This window comes from Leptonychotes weddellii, chromosome 8, assembly GCF_054177405.1.
Source record: "Leptonychotes weddellii isolate Sample4059 chromosome 8, ASM5417740v2, whole genome shotgun sequence".
Classification (NCBI taxonomy): Eukaryota; Metazoa; Chordata; class Mammalia; order Carnivora; family Phocidae; genus Leptonychotes; species Leptonychotes weddellii.
In genome coordinates this window covers 101,995,825-102,007,732 of record NC_138376.1, presented here as the reverse complement: position 1 = coordinate 102,007,732, position 11,908 = coordinate 101,995,825, and positions in this window count along the sequence as shown.

Sequence of the window (11,908 nt, the reverse complement as noted above, 5' to 3'; positions counted from 1 at the left end):
CCACATCTTCTTTATCCATTCATCTATCGATGGGCATTTAGGTTGCTTTCACATCTTAGCTATTGTAAATAATGCTGCAATGAACATAGGAGACCATATGTCTTTACAAATTAGAAAATACAGTACAGTTGACCCTTTAGCTTATATGGGGTTTAATTGCAAACTTCTTTGTGATCCTGGCTTAGTGACTTTCATATTATTATCATCCTACTGTCCATTTTTGGAAAGTCATGCTCAATCCTTCTAAGCTTCAAATCATAGGGCACAGAGCTGACCTCCCTTCCCTGTAGCATTCAGGAACTGAATTAGCCAATCAACCCTAAGAACCATTATAAAGTTCTTTGAAACACATAGCATGATGCATACATTAGAATATGTCTTCCTCGTCCCCCCGCCACAGAGCAGGAAGGGGCACTGTAGATGACTATTTGGTGACTTCATCAAAGAAGATGTTTAAGTAACTTCTCTCTAAGCATCGTTTTCCTCTATGGTGTAATGTGACATCCATCATCAGTTTAAACCTTTCGATGGCCAAACATTTCACATCTTTCAGTGATTGTCTGTGAATGCTAGATGCATAAAACAATACTTTCAAGGCTATATTCTTCAAGTGTCACTAAAAAAATCTTTTTAACTATTAATATAAGCACATATAGATACATGGATGGCAAAAGAATTAAAGTCTGGTCTTTTCCCCATTATTGCTTTAAGAAGCACAAAAATTAAAGATCCAGAACATAATGAATCACTTGCCCATTCATGAATTACAAATAAATACTGTATCTAAACTGTATTCTACTAAATTGTTAAAAATAAAAGCTTTTTCTACATTCCCTGGGAAAGTGATTAAATTGCAGGACCATGACCATCATAATAGGAATTTTCTGATTTTTCTAATGCAATCTCATTTCTCTTTACCTTATTAAATTTGGTAAGTGCTGCCATAGTAAATATTCCTTCATTTTAGCAACCACTTTTTTAAACTTTTAACAGACTTTGCAAAGTCCTTCTTCTGGCTAATTATTCTTTCTACCTTTCTGGAATTATTCTGCCCTTACCCAAGCTATTGGTTTCTTTCAGTTTTTCAATTTCTATCAAATATTCCATGTTAATGAATCATAACATATTAAATAACACAATGCCTGATATACAAAGAACATTATCAAAGTGACTTTCTTCTCATCTTTATTCCTTCCTTATTGGGATGAACACCACATTCAAGAATACATTTGACTAGAAAATACTGTTCCTAAGAAAGTAAAGAATGGGATTGTATGTAAAATCCTAGGTCAGCCTTAAACTTCTCTACACTTAGGTGAACACCAGTGATAATTTACTCAGCCACTTGTGAATTCTAGGATTCCATATCTTCTTCCCAAGAAACTTGTTGCACTGCCAAAAGGCAACACATTATCCTGTTTACATAATAGAAAGACTCTGCCTTTTATTACAAATTCGTATTAAATCCTGCACCTACCATCTTTCACATTCCTACACCTTCTCTTTGCACATGACAAAAATGCAAAAAAGAATCAAGTCGCACATAATGCTATCACATAATTAGAGTGACAATTGACTTCCTAATAAAACCTCAAGAAAGAGAAAACACAGGTCCATCCTTAATCCCTTTTCCATATACCTGTTGTACTGCAGAAGATGCCACTGTTAATGAAACTCCTTCTGGAAGGAATTTTATTGCCTTGTTTCTTTTATGTGGAACTAGAAGACCTGAACTATGTGACTTACGCTCTTCTAGAACTTATCAATTAGTCTGGAGGGAACTGGGACTGAAAATTTTAAGAGGGGGGGAGCAAAAACAAACCCTTGCTGTTCTAAAGTTGAACAGATTAATAAGCTTGAAGCACCGCCCCCCCCCACCGCCATCCTCTCAGGAGTGTCTGCTTACCTAAGTTGTCATCACCTGACCTGAGGTCTCGAAGTCTGCTATCACATAATGACTATAAAAGCCAATCTGAACTGTTGTGTTCATTACAGGTGGCCCTAAGGAACCTGATCCCAACCACACAGGGATGGGACCAGTGGTTCCAGTAGAAAAACAGACATGTGCCCTGTATCTCTTCAGGAAAATCCAAGATTGTCACAGTCCACATTTGTCTCACATTCCAGTCACTGAGAAGAAGCCGTACCATCCATTGTTCTTCTTTTTCTTTTTTTTCCCCACATAAATGTGACTAAAAGAACAAATCTCATCAACCCTCCTAGACCTGGAAGAATGGGGCAACTTGCTAAATTCTCCTATAATTTGAAAAATTTCTCTTTAGATTCTTTTGGATTTTCTATGTGGTTAATAATACTATCCATAAATAATTATGGTTTTATTTCCTCCTTTTCAATCCTTTAGGCTTTCAATTTCTTATTCTTAATATATTGCTAAGACCTCTAGAACAATGTTGATTAAGGTACCATTACAAAATGATGAAGCTGCCTTTAAAACAAAATTCATATGTCTTATGACACTGAAAAAGTCCTTTAGAGATGATACGGTTCAAAACATTTTGGGAACTCCTTTCTGCCAGTCTTTAATTCAGACACAAAAAGCTAGCCATTTTAGGGTGGTTCATGTTCCTTTCTAGAAAATAAATACCATAGCTTATTACCCAATCAAATCACTGAGACTATGCTTAAAGAGTTTCTTACTGTTCTGAAAAAGCAACTCAAATTAAAGACTTTTTTTAAAGATTTTATTTATTTATTTGACAGAGAGAGAGAGTACAAGCAGGGGAAGCAGCAGGGAGAGGGAGAAGCAGGCTCCTGCTGAACAGAGAGGCCAACATGGGGCTCGATCCTAGGACCCTGGGATCAGGACCTGAGCCCAAGACAGCCGCTTAACTGACTGAGCCACCAAGGTGCCCCTACATTAAAGATTTTTAAAAATATATCTTAGCTATTTTAATCTGCAAAAAATAGAATTACTTTTACTTTAGTCTGATAATGACTTCTTCTCTGGATTACTAAAGCACACATTCATTGTGGCAACTTTCCTTGTCTCTCAAATGCTTTGTATTGAGATTTTCAGTTTACACTACACTACTGTACTCTGTTTCCACTTTATTTTTACCTTTATCCTTTCCCACCCTAAACACATCCTAACAAAGTAGATTTTAAACAAAGAATTTTTATCATACAAAAAAGAGAAGAATTAAGGGAAGGAAGGAAGCAACCTAAGAAGGAAGGAAGGGAAGTAGAGAAGGAGGGGGGAGAAAAGAAATGAGAAAGGCATGAAAGGTGAAAGACATGTGTGATATGATCATGCTCAAACTCTCCAATGGCTTCCCTTCTTGAAATAACATTCAAAGCTCTAATTTTGGCTTAAAAGTTCAGTCATTCCAACTATCTATTCGATCTCGTCTTCTCTAACTCTCCTTCTTAAAAGAAAGTATCAGATTTGATAGAAAAAAATCCAACTATAAGCTCTTTTAAAAAGATGAATCTAAAACAAGGATACAGACATTTTGAAAATGAAAAAAAGAAAAAATTCCAAACAAATATAAATCAAAAGAAAATTTGTGTAGTCGTGTTAATAGCAGACAATATATATGTTAAGGCAAAAAGCATTACTGGCAAAAAGGATACATAACAGAAGGAGTTCCACTTGCCAAGATGATGTAATGTATCTAAATTTAATCACAGTTTACTATATAGAATCTATAAAGAATCTATATAGAATCTATAAAGAGAAAAACTGACCAAACTATAAGGAAAAATAGACAAAGTCCACAACCCTTGTGGCAGATTTTAATACATATCTATCAATAACTGAAAGAATAAGTGCCAAATATCAATAAGATTTTAGATAAGCTAGACCTAATGAAAATAGGTAAAGCACAACAAAACAACTGCAGAACACACAGTCGTCTCAGGTATACACAAAAACATTTACAAAAATTAATAAAATATTGGGATATAAAGTAAAGCCTCAACTAATTTCAAGGGACTGATGTGATATGTATCAAGTTGTCTAAGCACAGAGCAATTAAGCTAGAAATAAATAAAAAAGTAACTAGGAAAAAATCCCTTATCTTGGGATATTAAAAACATACTTCAAAATCACTCATTGACTTCAAAAAGAATCGAACATTAAAATTGGAACTTACTTTGAACTAGGCAATGAGGAAATGTATTAAGGCTTGAAAGAGTCATCTAAAATTAAAACTCAAAAGGATAATTTTTCCCTTAAATGCTTACATTTGAAAAGAAGAAAGACTGAAAATCAGCTAAATAATCATCCAAATTAAGAAGTTAGAAAAAGAGCAATGGAATACCCAAACAAAAGGAAGGAAAAAATAGTAAGATAAGAGCAGTAATTGATACAGGAAACCAACATACAATAGAAAGGCTAAATAAAGCCTAGATACTTTTGAGAAAGAGAGAGAGAAAATAAACAATATTAGAAATAAAAAGGACATATGAATATGTGTAACTACATACTCAGCAAATATCTAAAAGGTAATAAGATACTATGAACAACCTTATACCAAAACAATGGAAAACCCTAGAAATTCTTAGAAAAATGTACTTCACAGAGATTGACTCAAGGAGAAATGGGAGACAGTTTGTTGGACAGTGTGTGTTTCCATACTACGAATTAGCTCGTATCCAATTGATCCGTATCAGGATGATGTCAGTATAATTCAGAATTATGTTGATTCTCATGTGATCTTTCCCAACACATTAATGTTGTGAGGTAATTATGACAGGCTTCCTCACAATCGAAAAAAGAACCCTAACATCATACGTATAGGTCTTAGGGATCTTCCTGAAGCGCAAGTACTGGCTGCTTTGGTGGTTTTGAAAACGGCTTTCCTTGTGGCAGCAGGAATCTCTCTGGGGAAGTCGAGAGTACCTACGGAAAGGGGGCAGAAGTATTTCCTCCAATGCTAGGGTTTTTTGTTTTTGTTTTTGTCTTTTTGTTTTTGTGACTGTGATTAATGGCATGCCTGAGATTAGATTTTCAATTTTTATTTTGTTATTAACCTATTCTCTTGGCGGAAGCGAATGTACTCACGCATCCAGAATTCAAAGGAACAAACAGAAGCCCTATTAAAGAAATTCACTGTGAAGCTGAGTGCAAATTCCAGGAGAAATTTACTCGTGTTTTTGTTAGGATTATTATTGCTTTTGTTAGGATCCCAGTTACAGTGCTACATGGGGCTTGGATAGTCTGCCAGTAATCCTATTTCCCCCATTAGCTCTATTCTTCATTCACAGAGCACAATTTTAATAACGTTGTTTTCTCTGGTACCCACACATTACATTAAACCAGAAACATCTGTGACTAGTCTGGGACCATTAAAATGAATAGTTTGAAATGTTCTCATAAGGAAAACTTCATGTCCAGGTGGTTTTAATAGCAAGCCCTACTGAACATTCCAGAACCAAACAATTACTGTCTTACACAAACCTCTAGAATACAGAAAATGGTCAGTCTGTCAGTCAATTTTATGAGGTTAGCATAAACTTCATATGAAGTTGTCAAAGCCTCACAAGGATATGCAGGATAGGAAAATTAAAGTTTATTCTTACTCATAAACATAAAGGTAACAGTCTATAGACTACTGACTTATTTTTTTAAAAGAAAGATAAATTATGCCTACATTTTTATCCATGTATGTAAGCATGGTTTGACATTTTGACTTTAAGACATGACTTGCAGTCATTCATGTCGGAAAAAGAGTGGATAATCATTCAATTATCTCAACTGACACATGATAAAATTGAAATCTATTTATGATTTTAAAAAATGACTTGCAGTAAACTAAGGGGAAGAGTTATTTCCTTAAACCCAATTAGGAGTATCTCTGCAAAAACTGAAAAGATTTCAATAGATATCTTACTTAATGATGAAACATTATTCTCTTGAGGATGAAGAAAATCCTCCAAAAACCTCTAAAACCATTTCATTTCCTTCTTTTGTTGAAGGCTTTGGCCAGTGCAGGAAAACAGGAGAAAAATGTATAAGGATTAGAAATGGGAAAAATCGTTATTATTGACAAATGACACAAACATCTATGTAAAATATTCAAAATATGTGTTATATTTTTAGAATTAATAAGAGAGATTAACAAGGTTGCTATTAAAAAATCAGTATACAGAAATATATCACTTTTCTAACAATAATGATTAGAAATCATAACTTTTTAAAAGTCTATCTTTACAACATAATCAAAAAAATACATATAGTACCTTTAAAAATAGATGTGACAGTTCTTTATGGAAAAGGTTTAAATTTTTATTTAAAGACATAAATGAAGCCCTAAATAAATGAAGAAATATACCATATTCTGGGACTGGAAGAATCATTTTGGTAAAGGTGCTAATTTTCCTCAAAATGATCTATAGATTTAATATAGTCTCTATTAAAATCTCAGAGAATGTGAGTGTGTGTGTGTGTGTTATTTGACAAGTCATCTCAATAATTTATAAGGAATTACAAAGGGCCACATAAACCTAAATTCTCCAGATGAAGAAAAAGAAAAAGGAAGAAGAAAAGGATGAAAATAGGATGAAGGGAATTTTCTTTTACCTCATTTAAAGACTTAATATAAAGTTATAGTAGTTAAGACATTGTGGTATTGATACAGGTAATGGAGCCTAAAAATACATATTTTCTTTTATACATATGGAAATATGATTTATGATACTGCTCACAACAGATTAATGGAGAATGGTTATGGGTGTTAGGACAATTAGATAGAAAGGATAAATGAAATTGGACCCTATCTCACACCACACATAACAATCAATTCCAGAATTAAGGTGAATTAAAAACCTAAGTATGAAAAGCAAAGCTATAAAATTCATAGAAGACATTTGGGAAAATTTCTTTATGATCTCACTGTAGAAAAGGATTACTGCTGTCACAAAAAAAGATAAAAAATAAAGCAAATGCTTGATAAATTTGACTTTATGAGGATAAAGAATTTATGTTTAACAGTAGTTATCATAAGAAACTGAAAAAAATAAACTACTAATTAGAGGGAAGGTGTTTGTCACACATGTAACTGACAAAGAGTTAGCATAAGGAATATGCAAAGAATTACAAATCAATAAAATTTTGTAAAATAATGTTATTTTTTCTAAACTGAGTATAGGCTGCCTGGATGCTCATAGTGATTTTTATGCCTAACATTTGTACCTTACATATTTTGTGTTAAATATTCTATACAATATTCATTAAAAAGACCATCACACTGCAATGCATTGTGTACACTTGTAATAGACTGTGCCTGAGTTGCTTCCGGAGATCAGAGAAGAAAGTACCATCAGGGTCAGAGGGCTCTCTGTCAGGCAAGCTTCAGGAAAGAGTTAGACTGTGGTAAGGCTTTGAGAATGAATATGTAAACAATTTGATGAAGGACATTCTTTTTTCTTTTAAAGATTTATTTATTTGTTTGTTTATTTGAGAGAGAGAAAGTGGGAGTAGGGGCAGAGGGAGAGGGAAAGAGAAAATCTCAAGCAGACTCCCTGCTGAGTGCAGAGCCTGAGGCGGGAAGGGGCTCAGCTTGATCCCAGGACCCTGAGGTCATGACCTGAGCCAAAACCAAGAGTTGACCACCTAACTGACTGAGCCACCCAGACGCCCTGATGAAGGACATTCTGAACAACAGAAAAAGAGTGTTCAAAGTCCAGGTTTTGAAAAACCTGGTTCTGAAAAGACATAGAATTTTCAGGAAATTTAGGTAACTTAGTGTGGCTAAAATATAATATGCTTGTAGGAGATGGGTAGAACATACAGATAGAAAAGTAGGTAGGTCAGACCACAGACGGTCTTTTATGTTAGCCAGCGATTTTGGACATTGTGATGTAAGTAATACAAAAAGTACTACAAAATACTTAAAGATGTTCAACAGCAGAAAGACATTTGGACAAGGGGCCAAATGTGGGATTTACATGAATCAGTAGCTACTGTGTGGAGCCTGGACTAGAATGGTCAAGACTTGAGGAATGAAACCAGTTGTGGGATTTATCCAGAGTTCATGGAGGGAAAGTTGGGTCCTAAATTAAGATGCATAGCCCATATTTGACAGGATGTGGGGAGTAAGGACGAGGAGGAACCAGGGATTCCTCCCAGACTCAGCTTGAGCAATTGCAAGGATAGTGGTGTCTTTCAATATTGAACATAGGAGGAGAAAGTGGGATAATGGGATAAATTAGTTTAATTTGTACATACAGAATTTTGGCTCCTGCTGAAATGGAGATGCCCAATAGACAGACAAAGACACCCATGTGGTTTATGTAAGTTGGCCAAACAAGAACAGAAACAAGAGTAGGAGGCAGTGAGAGTACGATCACAACAATGACCTTGAGGCTTTGACATATCAGCTAAACAGAAAGAGATCTGAGCTCAAAATGGAGAGTCAGGGATATATCTTTAAATTCTCTCTGCCCCTGGGTGGCTCAGTCTGTTAAGCATCTGCCTTTGGCTCAGGTCATGATCTCAGGGTCCTTGGATTGGGCCCTGCATCGGGCTCCCTGCTCAGTGGGGAGTCTTCTCCCCTCTCCCTCTGTCTGCCGCTCCCGCCTGCTTGTGCACTCGTACACACACTCTCTCTCTCTGTGTCAAATAAATAAAATCTTTACAAAAATTCTCTGCAGTATGGACTAAGTTGGCAATGCCTAAATGAATTGTAAATCATAATCATAACCATAGCTAATTTATTGACCATGTGCTATGAACTATGTACTGTATATCATGCGAACATGTGATAAAATATAATCTCATTTCATTTCCAAAAGCTTAGCTTTATTTCTATGAAAATTTCAGAGGGACCGGGAACATATTGGCCTTGTTCCTGCTTATATCCTTAGCATGTAGCTAACACAATGGGCTATAACAGGTGCTCAGTAAATACTTGTTATATGAATGAATAAGTGATTTAATGAATGAATAAATCTTCACAACACACTGGAAGTTATATATTCCCCACTTTAGAAGTGAGAAAACTGAAATTTAAAGAGGTTTAGTAAATTGCTTTCTGCTATTGAACCTTGCTAAACAGCTATTAATCACCAGCGTTTGAATGTAAACTCAGGCCAATAGGTTTCTAATGTACGTCACAAGCAATTATTCTAGTCGCTTTTGGTTGTGGTTTTATTTAATTGTGGCAACAGGAGTCATGAGGAAGAGTTTAAATGACCCACCCAGGTAATGACTACATTTTTCACTTCGCTTTTTTATATAGAACTAACATGTCACCTAGCTATACATAATCAAATTTAGCATTGTGGTAATTCCACATCTAGTCTACTATGTGGTAGGAAACAGGTGTTACTGCAATGTTTGTTTTGTTGTGTTTATTTTATTGTTCCTTGTAATATGAACCATTGAAGAGAAAATCAATGGATGGTCTATGTGTTTTTCCTTATTCCTCAAACTTTTTTAATTTTCTATGCTTAGGGCAATATACAGACAAGATGGAAAACGCTGAGCCATTTAAAAATAAAGCTAACATATTTCAAATATATGCTATCACTGTTTGCAAACTCTTCTGTTCGTTCAAAGTCTTGTGAGAATTGCTAATAACAGTAATTATATGTGTTGATTGGATATTTACCAAAGTCCACCACAATTCATTTACAGTTTGACACTCTGAAGGGGCAATTGAGTCCACAGTCCAAAGAGACAAGTATAAGCAGCATCTCTTTTGCTTTGCTCTCATTTGCCAAACTTCCAAGTAAATAGAGACCAGAGGGCATCATTAACACATCTGCTGTTCTGCCTTTGTCATGATGGGAAATAATTTCACACTCTAAGTCATTAGGGAAGCAGATGTACTTAGTGGAGATAGGAAAACATTTATCACAGAGCTTTATTTGAGGAATCAGATGTTTGGGGAATTCTCAGACTATTAAGCAAAGGCAAAGTGGAAACCTGAGAAAGAAAACTTCAGCTGATGCAAGAGAAGCAAAATAGTGACTTCTACCTTAGTTTACCTTCTTATTTGATGTGACTATGTTTACGGAGCTGGCATCATGAGCAATGAAACAAAGAGTCAGCTATCTGGAAGATTTCAGAAGTCTCAGGAAAACCATTCAACTAACATCACACCTTAGCCCTGGTTGGCTGAAACAAGAGAATTCTTAAACTAGATACTTATTTTCTTTGTCCCTTAATGAGTAATTTCAGAATTTAAATTTATAAATGAGTTAGACAAGTGGAATAAATTAAGATTCTGTGGTGAAAGGGGGAATAACACAGGAAAAGGCCAATTTTGCTCTTAGTAGCAAGAATTATTTTGTCTGTGTTTGGCTGTTGCCTTTGTCATCTGTTACCACTGATTGTGACTGTGGGTTAGTAGCGGTCCTTATGACATTAATTTCTTCAGTGATTGGAGCTGACCAGATTCCTCCCTGGTACGTTTCAGGCCTACCGTAAGATCTTGTTGCCAAAACCACCTTTCTTGCCATTGGGGTTAGTTAGCAATAGGGTAGAATAGTGGATATTTCATAAATAAAAATTTTAAAAACGTGGGTGTTAAATGTAGGTTTGTCAAACAGTCATTTTAAAAACCTTCCATCTATTATTACCATATTTTCATAAAAGAAAAGAACATCTTAATCCTGAACATTTAACAAGTTATGATCTTAGATAAAAGAAAATTTATTAGGGGCACCTGGGTGTTTCAGGCAGTTGGGTGTCCAACTCTTGATCTCAGCTCAGGTCTTGATCTCAGGATAGTGAGTTCAAACCCCATGTTGGGTTCCACGCTGGGCGTGGAGCCTACTTAATACAAAAAAAAGAAAGAAAGAATAAAAGAAAATCTATTAAGTTGAATAAGTATTCCAAAATGAAAAACTCACTACCTTGGGCGCCTGGGTGGCTCAGTTGGTTAAGTGACTGCCTTCGGCTCAGGTCATGATCCTGGAGTCCCTGGATCGAGTCCCACATCAGGCTCCCTGCTCAGCAGGGAGTCTGCTTCTCCCTCTGACCCTCCCCTGTCTCATGTGCTCTCTCTCTCAAATAAATAAATAAAATCTTAAAAAACAAAAACAAAAAACAAAACAAAAAACTCACTACCTTGTTTTTATTTTCATATTTCACAATGATCTGTAAAATGTCACATCCAGTGCTAATCCACAGACTGAGAGGGCTTAGGAAACCCTGAATTGGACAGTCAAGGCACCAATAATTTGAGAAAATGACATTAAAATGCCTACATTTCAGGAGATAACTTGAGAAATAATCTTTTTCTTGCTGCTTTAAAAACATCACATTCTAACCACTTATCTTTCCTCTCTGCCTTCCTTGGTCACACGTTCCTGGAGCACCACCCTGTGCTGGGCCCTGTGGCAGGTGCTGGAGATTCATGTGCCAGGGCTTCTGAGCTCCTTTATAAATGTGCTGTAGTATTTAGTATCTTCCAAAGTTTTCACTGTACTATACAAACTGAAAAATTTAGAATTCCTTTTTCTTAAGGAGCTAAGTCAATGGTTGTCAGAAGAAATGTAGCCCAAAAAACCTGCATTGTATGTTGAAATTGAAGACTTCTTTTATTTATTTATTTGTTTTTTTGATGTAGTGTTCCATGATTCATTGTTTGCATATAACACCAAGTGCTCCATTCAATATGTGCCCTCTTTAATACCCATCACCAGGTTAACCCATCCCTCCACCCCCTTCCCCTCTAGAACCTCGGTTTGTTTCTCAGAGTCCATAGTCTCTCATGGTTCATCTCCCCCTCTGATTTTCCCCCCCTTCATTTTTCCCTTCCTACTATCTTCTTTTTTTTTTTTTTAAACATATAATGTATTATTTGTTTCAGAGGTACAGGTACAGATTCAACAGTCTTACACAGTTCACAGCGCTCACCAGAGCACATACCCTCCCCAGTGTCTGTCACCCAGCTGCCCCATCCCTCCCACCCCCCACCACTCCAGCAACCCTCAG